The sequence below is a fragment of the Nannobrachium achirus genome (assembly GCF_963921795.1).
Source record: "Nannobrachium achirus genome assembly, chromosome: 2".
Taxonomy (NCBI): Eukaryota; Metazoa; Chordata; class Actinopteri; order Myctophiformes; family Myctophidae; genus Nannobrachium; species Nannobrachium achirus.
Window position 1 is genome coordinate 51,460,415 of NC_137811.1, and position 11,971 is coordinate 51,472,385.

The window sequence follows — 11,971 nt, forward strand, 5'->3', positions numbered from 1 at the left end:
ACTTAATACTCATGTATCAAACAAACTAAATAAAATGTTGTTTCAAACCAAGTGGTTCTCCTAACGGTATGTGACGTCCTTAAAACCTACATTGACTATGTCATTCTGACCTTGATTTTGATCAGAGACCGAGGTTGATGAAAACTGCTCAACTGTCAAGTTATTTTGGTCACACTGACAGGAGTGGTGACAACCTGCCTATGGGCAGGACATTAAATATTTAGGCACACCTCCATGGCTTATTTTTTTAAATGTAGCAGTTTTACTTTGGTTTAATGTTTTATTTTAACTCTATCTTCTAATTATTATTAACTGTACCTCACAAATAGTCGCCCTGTCCCCTATTTATCTTATTTTGTCATGATTTGTCCCAGGAACGGGAAAGAAAAGCTCCATAGCAATTCACCAAGTGACATGGCTTGTTCCTCCCGCTGTTTAAGCCTTTCTTCTGGGGCATGCCAGTGCACAGCAGCCGCTGTCTAACAAGCCAGGAGCGAAATAAAGACCCGCCCCTCGCGAGTGTGCGAGCTCTGTTTCAGCATGAATATGGTGAAATCAGTCTGGTCAATTACAAAAAATTAAAGAGGAAGAGGCTCGCACACCGTCTTTAAAGCTCCCAGTATTGTTTTATTTGGCAACGTTTCGACCCTGTGCGGGTCTTCTTCAGGCATGGTATCATACAGGAAATACAAATGTTAAGTACTCATAGCAGTGGGTGTGTGGCAGTGAAACACAGCTGCTCACAATAATCATCCAAGATAACCCGCCCACCCAAATTACCAGAGAAGGCTGCTGATTGACAGTGTCTAGCCTGTATAGGTAACATTAAAACATTTTATAATAAATCAGAGAATGGGGGGGGGTTACAGATAGTAGTATTCTCAGTAATGCAGAGTAAGAAAAATAAACTGCAAAATAAAACACTTGAGTAAAAACAATAAACCTGAAACCATACAAATAGTACAAAAATAAGTAAAATTCAAGTTATGGACACATATGGACATTAATGGCATAAGGCATATGGCATCAGACTTGATGCCTATGCGGAACTACAAAGATTAAAATATTAAAAAACATTTTTTTTAAACAAAATGAAAAAGCTAGCCCAGAAATGGTTTTATGTCAAATTCCTCATTAAGGCCGTGAGGGGCCATAGTATTGAGCGTAAAGATATAGAAAGCCTCACGTTGTAGTAGGAGACGATTGTGGTCTCCACCACGTGGTGGTCTGTTAACTTTTTCTATACCCCAATATCTAAGAGAGGTGATGCTATATATGGCCCTTTTGTTTGAAATGGGCTGCCACAGGGTTGCGCTCATCACCGCATCTTATGTTGCTTCTGTGTTCACTGATCCTGGTACGCAGGGCTCTACTAGTTTTGCCAACATAGGCCAATCCACATGGGCATTTAATGAGATAAACAACAAAAGTTGTTGAGCAAGTAATAGCTCCATGTATAGTCATTTCTTTGCCACTGTGCGGATGAGTGAACACTTTAGTTTTGATCGTATAGGTGCACTGAACACAGTTTGAACACTTATAATTGCCAGGAGGAATGTCTGCAAGGAAAGTCTTTTTTAAAGGAATATAAGAGCGCACAAGTTTGTCTCTGATAGTAGGGGACCGTCTAAAGACCACTTTAGGGGGCCCTGTGAACACATTTTTAAGTTTAGGATCCGTCTCCACAATATGCCAGTATTTGAGAAGGATTTTTCTAAACTCAAAACCCAATGGGGAATATCTGGTAATACAAAGAGGAGAATCATTTTTTTGTTTTGTGCGTCTTGTGGGGTTCAGGCATTCCTCCTGTGTGGCTGACTCAAAACGTTTTGCAGCATTGTTAATCCATTCTGTTCTGTACCCTCTTGTTAGAAATCTCTCAGTCAAATTTGCTGCTTGTTTTTTATAAGACTCATTGGAACTGCATATCCTTCTCGCACGGTGGAACTGACTAATGGGGAGACTTTTAACCAAATGTTGTGGATGAAAACTGTCTCCATGAAGTAAGGTGTTCCTATCCGTAGGTTTGCGATACAGATCTGTCTGTAGTTGACCCCTTTATTTTTTCACCAGCACATCAAGGAAACTGATCTGAGCATCACTATACTCTAGAGTCAATTTCAAATGTTCAACCCGAGAGTTTAAGTAGTCATGAAAAAGAGTCAGATTTTCAGCTGTATCATTCCATAATAGGAATAAATCATCAATATATCGATGAAAAGTAATAATGCTGGAGTGGAAAGGGTTCACCTCAGAATTAAGAATATACGAGAGCTCGAACAAACCCATGTACAAATTGGCATAACTGGGAGCCATGGTGCGATTTTTGTATTTTGATTTCAGTGGGTGGGGGCATGAGTACAAGTGGCTAAAAATGTATTTTTAGACACAATAAGCCGGGAATTTCTTTGTTACTATTTACACCAGCCCCCATTAGTCACATCTGCCCATGAAAGATTACGGTGCATCTTTGGAATGGTCTTATTGTGTCTCAAAAGACATATTTAGCCACTTGAATGCATGCCACCCAACCTGGGGGCATGCATTCATTACAACAAAAAACTTAGTTTTTTTTGTTGTAAAAAAACCAAAGTTGTCCTTTAATGCCCTAAAAAAGAGACTGTGATTGACTTCTCTAAAATGGTTATAGCAAAAAGCCATAACGAGGTGTGCGGAGATGTCGTGATTGTGACTAGATAGCTGATGCAGGCCTCCATGTTTCATTGACATGAGCACCCATCGTAGCGCTCCTATTATGCCTGTTTATTTGGTTAGCAAGTAGCACGGGTGCATCTCTCCACTCAGACATGTCTCCTTTCCGACATGTCTCCATTCCGACACTAACCCTATCTCTACCCCTAACCCTAAACCTTAGGCCCATGGGAGTGTCGCCACTCCGACAATAAGAAGTCCATTTCGGAGTGGCGACATGTCGGAATGGAGAGAGCCTCCCGCACTAGCAAGCAAGAGGCTAGCCACTAGCCAGCTACATAACAACACTATGTCATCTGCTTTGCTACTATCGAAATTAACCTGCAGGCCTCATTAAGTGAAGGTGGGGGCCACATGTGGCCCCCGGGCCGCCAGTTGCCCATGTATATTGTAGATGGTACAGCCTGGTCACCACATAAATTACAAATGTAGCGACCAAGACTTTTAAGGCAAAGCAGATCATTTCCAAAGAAAGCTCCAAGTATTTATTTCACAAAGCTGGTGTCTACATGACAAGAAAGAGACACAGGTGTCTACGGTCTACTGATAAGAAAGACACAGAGGAGAAAGTGGTAACAGTCAGCTCGGGCATTAAGGCCACGGTGGCCTCAAGTCATACCTTTGGTTTGAGGGGCACAAGGCCAAATTGAGGGGCAACTTGGCCTTCATGGCCTCCCTTGAAATTCCTGCTCTGGTGGGGTGTAAGCCATTTACCATGAGAGGGAGTGGGTTGGGTTGCCAAACAACCCTGATTGATTGATTGATTGATTGATTGATTGATTGATTGATTGGTTGATTGATTGATTGATTGATTGATTGATTGATTGATTGATTGAAGACTTTATTAGAAGTTTGCATAGGAAAAGGTACAGTTTCATGACGGTACAGTTCACTGGTACAAGGTCTACTAAAAGGTGATCCATGAAAAGACTAAGCTTATTTCCACAGGAAACCATTAAAGTATCTCATACAACACTGAATGACAGACGAATAGAACACAGTACTATGCAGTAGATATGTAAAAAAAAATGAGAGAACAAAAAAAAAAGACAACAGTAAGTCTACTCTAAACAAACAGTAAGTATATACAAAGAAGGGGCAGGGGAGGGTAGGGTTGGGCTAGGTTAGTTTTTTTTACCAGTTGCGAACGGCTGCTGCCTGTAAGTGGTTTTTCAGGGCAATTTTAAAGGATGCTAGTGATCCACACTCCTTTATGGCCTTCGGTAAGGCTTTCCACATTTTGGTGGTATAGCAGAAAAAAGAGTTTGACCCTTTGTTGGTTTTGACTCTGGGTTGAAAGTGATCTGTGGCGCTGCCTCTGGTGTTGTAATTATGGACAGGTACTTGGGTATCATAGTGGTGTAGTGTATCTTGTACACCAGGCCCATTGCAAGTTGCTGTACTCTGTCATCTACTCTGAGCCACCCCACTCTTAACTGGTGTGTAGTGGTGAGGTGAGTCTGATAGGGAAGGTTAAGCAGGACCCTAATTCATTTATTTTGGGCTGTTTGGGGTTTAGTTTTTAGGGCTTGTGGGGCGTCACGATACCATACGTGGACTCCGTAGTCAAAGAGGGGCTGGATTATTGCACCAGCTATGGTATTCAGTGTTGAAATTGACCATTGGGGCGATCCTCTGTAGGAAACGAGTTTGTTGGTTGATTTTATTTATTACTTTATTTATTACTTTTCGCTGGAAAGATTAGCTTCCAGGATACATCCTAAGTAAGAGATTTCGTTTTTTCGTGTTATGACCTTGTCACCCACTTTGATTGTGAAGTTATCGACTTTTTTGAGGTTATGATTTGATCCAAAGAGGATGGACTCAGTTTTTCCCAGGTGAATTGATAATTTGTTGTCGTTAAGCCATGTGCAGATCTTACTTAATTCAGAGTTAAGTGTCTTTTCAACCTGCAAGTGGTCCTTGCCCGAGACTAGGAGAGCCGAGTCATCCGCGAACAGGAACAGGTTGCAGTCACAAGCAGATGCCATGTCGTTCACGTATATTAGGAACAACAGAGGTCCCAGTATGCTACCTTGAGGAACACCACAGCTTACTGGGAGGGGGGGGACAGGGTACCGTTAATCTCCACCACCTGTTCCCTCCCCACCAGGTAAGATTGCATCCAACTCACTGCTGCGCTGTCATGTCTTGACAGCGCAGCAGTGAGTTGGATGCTTTTAGTTTCTCAATCAGAATAAAATTATTTACAGTGTCAAATGCCTTCTGGAGGTCCATCATGACCATGCCGTCATCCGCTTCGCGTTTGATTTGGTCAGTCAAATAGAGAAGACATGTGTCAGTGGAATGAGATTTTCTGAATCCAGATTGGAACTCGTAAATCAGATTACTCTCATCGAGGTATCTTGCAATCTGTTCGTAGACTATTTGCCAGACCCAGGGGGTCGGCCTACATAAGGCTTTGTCGGTCGGTCGGTCGGTCGGTCCCTCTTTTCCTCTGATTGCCTTGAGTGCCGTCACCTGTACAGGACCAGCTGAGTTGAGTTGGCTGACGAGCTGCTGACACTATAAATTCCTCAGCCCATCTGCAAGCTCACAAACATTTCCAGCTGCTCAGCCTATACAATCCTGTGTGTTCATGTGTTAGTTCAGTGCCATACTAGTCAAAACAGCCGATCTACAAGCTCACTACGCTTTGTTGCTGAGACTATAAAATCCTGTGTGTTCATGTGTTAGTTCAGTGCCATACTAGTTTTCATTGCGGGTCTGGCACAACCAGGTGACCTGGTCTAGTTTCTCCATGACTTTGGATATGGAGCTAAGAATGGAAACCGGGCGGTAGTTTCCAGGGTCTAGTTTGCTACCTTTTTTATGCAGGGGGGTTACTTTTGCTAGTTTGAAGTCCTGGGGGACATGACCCTGTTCGATGGAAAGGTTAATTATGTGGGTAACGATTGGAGTGGTAAATCAGCCAAAAACCCACAACAGTACACTTCTACCATATAAATGAAAGAAAACACAGTTGTAACTTGCAAGGTATTTGTATTTTTCCAACTGCAACACAACAGTGGGCGGGGTCCATGAGCCAACTCAAGGTTGTTGACTGATTTACCACTGTTTTAAGCCAATCAGAATCCAGTATCTGAACATGTGACCACAAAAAGTGGTAAAATGTTGTTGTTGTTGTTTTTTTGGACACTGCTCCTACAAACTTTGCCCTAAAATCACGCAAATCGGTACACAGTATGTCTACACTCATCTCATCAACATGGATCTGTCCCATATAGCGCCACCGTCAGCCAGATTTTTTCAAACACATTTTTGGACACTGCTCTTACACATTTTGGCCTAAAATCACGCTGCGACCTGACTGTCACTTATCTCCCGATTAGGGAGTCTTTCTGGTGGTATAAATAGTTCTTAGCCTACATTTATGAAGCGTGTGTGTGTGTGTGTGTGTGTGTGTGTGTGTGTGTGCGTGTGCGCGTGCGTGTGCGTGTGTGTGTGTGTGTGTGTGTGTGTGTGTGTGTGTGTGCGCGTGTGTGTGTGTGTGTGTGTGTGTGTGTGTGTGTGTGTGTGTGTGTGCTTGCATGTGTGTGTGATGCAACATGTCTCTAATTACAGCTTTTTCAGCTACTTCCCACATGGACCCATGTTTCCGTTTGCACTTGCAATGTCAGTACTAGTTGGTTGGCCCCTCAAGAGAATGTAGTGCTGATGACGTATCGTAGAGTCTATGTGAGTTCAACTATTTACTCGACTTTGTTGCTTGGAGAGGAGATGCTAAGAAACAGAGTAGCCGGTGATCAGGAACACAGACAGATGTTGAGGTGATCAGAGTTTCCAGGTTTATTGCATAGTATGAAGCCCACAGGCCTAAGCCCACAGAACAACCGGTCAGCCTGCCGGCCTCCCAGGAAATACACCCCGTACATACAAATTCAATGGTCTTTTAAAGCAATTGAAGGCGGGCTCAAACTCAACCTGTCCAGACAGTTTGATTAAATTAGCATCTGCATGTGGCCAAATGGCTTCTGCCCCTAAGGGCCTTTGTTGACTGAAAACACCTTATCAATAGAACACAGCAACATGTGACATTCCTACACAAAGATAGTAGCCTGTGACTGTGTTCCACCCAGGAGCACTGGGGGGTAGATGCAAATAAGCCCTTGTGTTGCAATGAGAGACAAGCCGGCAGACTTGAGTGAATTAACAGCCTTACCATTATACTGTACAATATCATGAACTACAATAAATGGCGAAGTTTGGCGAATATGAGTTTCACAGGATACCGCACTGACAACTACTGAAACACTGTCCTTCTGTACACTGACAGGACTGCATCACTCACAAATTCCTGCCAAAACGTTAACAAGTGCGCGCGCGCGCACACACACACACACACACACACACACACACACACACACACACACACTGGAACCCTGCTGAGCTGGGATGCGGTGTCGTGATGTCAGAACAGGTCAGTCCAAATGAATTATGTCAGACCTCAGTCATCTTCATATTTGGGAAAATATGGTCCAACTTAGACAACGAACCAGGTCTTTTTTTGTTTTAATTTTTTAAAACAACAAGTTAATCCCATGCCAAAGCATCAGCACTCGCCCAGCAGTCTGCACGCGCCCATGTGGAGGGCAAGTTCGCTTGGCCCTTAAGGCGAGGTCGATTCTTGCCCTTAGGGCGTCTTACTGGTTTATGTATTTTTCTGTTGCTGTTGGTAGTCATGGTTGCCATTTCCCACCTGATGTCATGTGGGAGTTCAGACTGTTCCAGACCATTCTGAGTGACTGCTAGCTTGCATAACATCTTCAAGCTAAGATTTAAGTCTAGGATGTACAGGTCACCAGAAGTGATGTTGGGTTTTTTGTATCCTCCAAGGATGATGATACAATCTCCCACCATGCAACAGCACATCCCATACTTGCTACAGGGGTCTTTCCCCTTGGGCTCAATCTGCTTCCAGGAAAACATCTCTTGACTGAATTTCCATAGATCATTTAAGTTCCCGTTCCAGCCGATGCCACCAAATATGTACAGCTCTCCATTGTAGGCAAAGGCTGAATGAAAATTGCGTCCTGGAATAAGGTGTTGTTTAGAAGGCAAGCTCAGCCAGCAGTTTGTCTCTGTGTCAAACACTCTGATGCTGTTGCAGCAACCAGCGCCCCCAAATACAAACATCTTTGTCCCAATGATGGTGGCTGAGTGACCTTCTGTAAAAGGTGGTTGAGTGCCTTCAGTGTTAATTAAGGTCCAGATCATTATGCTGGTGTCCAACTTGTATATGTCATTATTATATCCAGGTAGTTCGGGGCGTCCCCCATACACATACATAACCTTCTCTAGGTCACAGGCTGAGTGGAAACACCTTGCTCCTGGAATAGTCCCAGATGGTCCCAGACCCCTATTGGGTCTGAACCAGCTGTGGTCGTCGACACCAAAGGCATAAAGCACATTGCAGTAAGGGAACCCTCCCCAGATGAAGACAATTTCTTCTACCAGCACAGCTGTGTGGCCCATGCGCCCGGAGGGAAGCTCAATGGGGCCTTGTCCTGTTTTATTTGTCACTGAGGGCAACTTCCTCCAACGCAAGGACAATGTGTTGAAAATGTGGACTTCAATCTGATCACTGTTGTTTAGGTCTTTGTAGTGCATTCCAAATGTGTACAGCTTGTGTCCAACTACCACAGGAGCATGGTAGTATTTATTAGGTCCTCCTTTCAGATGTATCGTCCAGTGACACATTTCAACAGAAGTACCACTTTGAATCAGTGGAACTAGTTTACAGATAAATCATTAAATGAAACCTCACCGTTGGAACAGTTTGAATGACACTTTATTAATCGGGACAATTATGTTTAAAGGACAATTACATTTGTTGTGATGACATTGTTTGATGTCATTGTGTGATGATGTAATTATGTAGAATATCTAATGGAATATCCATCCATCCTCTCATGTCAAGTCCCCTTTCCCTGTGGTGTTCCACAAGGATCATTTCTGGGTCCTGTACCTGTCCTTGGTAATAAGTTTATCATCTGAAATCATAACTTCCATTTTCGCTGTTTCACCCATCATTAATGGAAATCAAAGGAGCTCAGACCTGGCTGAAATGTGCCCACATTTGGAGTCGTACGGTAGATCACATTTACTGTACAGACACAGAGACAGGCTGGCTGACGAGTCTGAGAACCACGTTGGAGCCACGCTGATCCCACAAGGATCCCAAGATCCACATGATTTGATTCCTTTTACTCAGGAGTTAAGAATGCCTCGCTCTAGTTTTTGATCCCTCTGCAAACATCCCCAGAGACCACCGGGCTAGATATTTTTAGTGGCTGTGCAGGTTGTTGTTGCGACCGTTAGGTCGCAGTTACTTGCACTCCTATACTATCCAAACCTCCACTGGCTGTCAGTCCCTCCGTCAGTCTGTCAGTCACACGTCACACTTTTGCCCTGCTCATATCTCCGCAACCGTTGCCCCGATCCAAACCACAACCTCCACCATCAATTCTCACATGGCCCTCTTCTAGCGCCACCATGAGGCCAAGGTCTACACTCATCTCATCAACATGGATCTGTCTCATAAAGCGCCACCTTCAGGCCAATTTATTAAAACACATTTTTGGACACTGCTCCTACAGATTTTGCCCTAAAAACACCAAATCGGTACACAGTATGTCTACACTCATCTCATCAACATGGATCTGTCCCATATAGTGCCACCATCAGGCCGATTTTTTTCAAACACATTTTTGGACACTGCTCCTACAGATTTTGCCCTAAAATCACTCGTCTCGGAGCACTTTGTGTCACGCTACAAGCTTGTAGATCCGGCAATGCCCTTTTCTTTCCACATCCTGAGAAAGTGAGAAAACAAACACACACACACACACACACACACATACACACCATTGTCCGGACCAAATGGACCGATGCCTTGTAGGCCTACTTTTACTCAAGTAGTTTTTGAAGTCCGGACATTATTAAACGTATGAAATGTGAGTAGGCTACTTTTTTACCTGTTTCTATTGAAGTGAAGCTCTTCTAACTGCTCTTCCTCCTCACCAACAACATCTTACATCTTACTGTCATTCATAAAACAGGCCCCTCTTATATTACGATTATTAAGACAACAAACGTCAACTTTTAACCTGCTTCAACCGCCAAAATACCGTGCTTCCGTTCAGTCGCGTGTGATGATCACAGAATTTCAAGGAACCATTAGGCTATATATTGTTTTAGCCTAAGTATAAGTGAGTTTGTAAAAGTGTGTTTGTGCATCATGAGTTAATCGACAAGAGGACACCTTTGCTGACTGAGGTTTATTCCTGATGAGGATTCTATACCTGCTGTCTGCTTCACCTCACTCGTCATAACATCACAAACTGTTCTTCAGATCTAACAAAGAACTGTGAGCAGGACTTTCTGCATTCGCTTATCAACAAGGAGAGAGGATGATCAGGCCTGCACCTTTTTGATTTATGTGTGTGTGTGTGTGTGTGTGTGTGTGTGTGTGTGTGTGTGTGTGTGTGTGTGTGTGTGTGTGTGTGTGTGTGTGTGTGTGGGCCCACTTTGTAAATTGTATATGAAGGTATTCTGTATAGTCTTTTGAAAATATTACCGTAAAGTAAAGGGATTTTGCAAAGAAATCTTGTTTTGAGAGTTGGGTTTTGAGATTATTTTCTTTAAGCCAATTATTATTATTGTTTTTGTTTTCATTTGAAGGTAATTGAGAGTCCTTACTTTAGGAACAGCTCCAAGCTAATAGTGGAGGGTGGGGCTACTTACTATCAAACCAATTCAACCAGCCCTGACACCTGGTGGCATTTACCGTATTAAATTCATGGACAAGTTTTGACCCACAATGCCATGGACCATACGTTGACAGATTATCATTTTTGACCACTAGGTGGCACTGTTGACTAATCCAAAAGCTTTGGCTTGGACATGGTGTGTGTGTGTGTGTGTGTGTGTGTGTGTGTGTGTGTGTGTGTGTGTGTGTGTGTGTGTGTGTGTGTGTGTGTGTGTGTGTGTGTGTGTGTGTGTGTGTGTGTGTGTGTGTGTGTGTGCGTGCTCATTCACTCCAATTGTACACCTTTTTTCCCCTCTGATTTCATGGCATCCATGGGAATGTTTGAGACCATCGGTCTAAAAGAGAAAAAGAAAACAACAACATAAAGTTCAAGGTCAAATCTGGCATTGTGGGCCTTTGGGGGTTGAGTCCAGAAAAGCACCTTTTGCACTTTGAACCGGTGGACATTTGGTTTGGTTTGGGGACTGCCTCATAGGTTGAACTCCTGTTGGGTCAACTGAGGTTAGGGTTAGGGTTAGGCATAGTTTTACTGAGGTTAGGGTTAAGGTTGGGTTTAGGTGGTGACGGTCCGACTAAAGGGAGTTCGACCTAAGGACTTGTTACCTTTGGTTTATGTGATTTTTGTGTTTTTCTTTTTTCTATGGTTTATTTTGTGCTTTTCTTTTTTCTATGATTTATTTTGTGCTTGCGTTCGGTTTTCTATGGTTTATTTTTAGCTTGTTTTTCTTTTCTTTTTTTCCCTATGGTTTATTTTGTATTATGATGATGATGATGATGAATGTTGCTGGGTGAGAGAGCTGAAGGCAGCTTTTGGGGCCAGGAACGGTGGTCCAGGGACCAGGACATTCGGGCCAGTGGTAGCCGGGACCTCTGGTAGTGGGAAGTTTGTAAGTGCCACGACCACGACCTTCCGCCGAGGGGCTATTGGTAGCCTGACGTCCAATAATGTCAGGGGGATGTAAGGGCCACGAGCCCACGACCAAGACCTCCGAACCTGCTCTGCAGCTAATAAGCGGTTGCCCTGTCTGTTATTGACCCCATCCATGGGAGGCTACCAAGTGAAAGAGAGAGACGGAATGAGGACGGAAATGACAGAGAAATGTATAGGAGCCAGCGGCCAGACACAGAGCAGGACAGAGAGGACGGTGACCACCAGTGTGTTAAGGACCACATTGTGTCCTGTGGAGGACCAAGGAGAGTATCAACGCGCAATCACCGTAGCGCCGGTAAGTCTCACCAACTCCAGGAAGTACGCCAGATCACAGATTCACAGCACTTTAACAGCTCTGATCATCTTGGGCATTTCTATTGTGTTTTAATGGTGTTTTAGAAGTCCATGTATTTAGGTATTATTTGATACATTTTGATACAAGTGTATTAGGTGTTTTTAGCAGTGCCACAAATTGGCATAGTCGATATTACAACCTTTAAAGGTAAAAACTGAAACAGTTTATTTTTATTTATGAT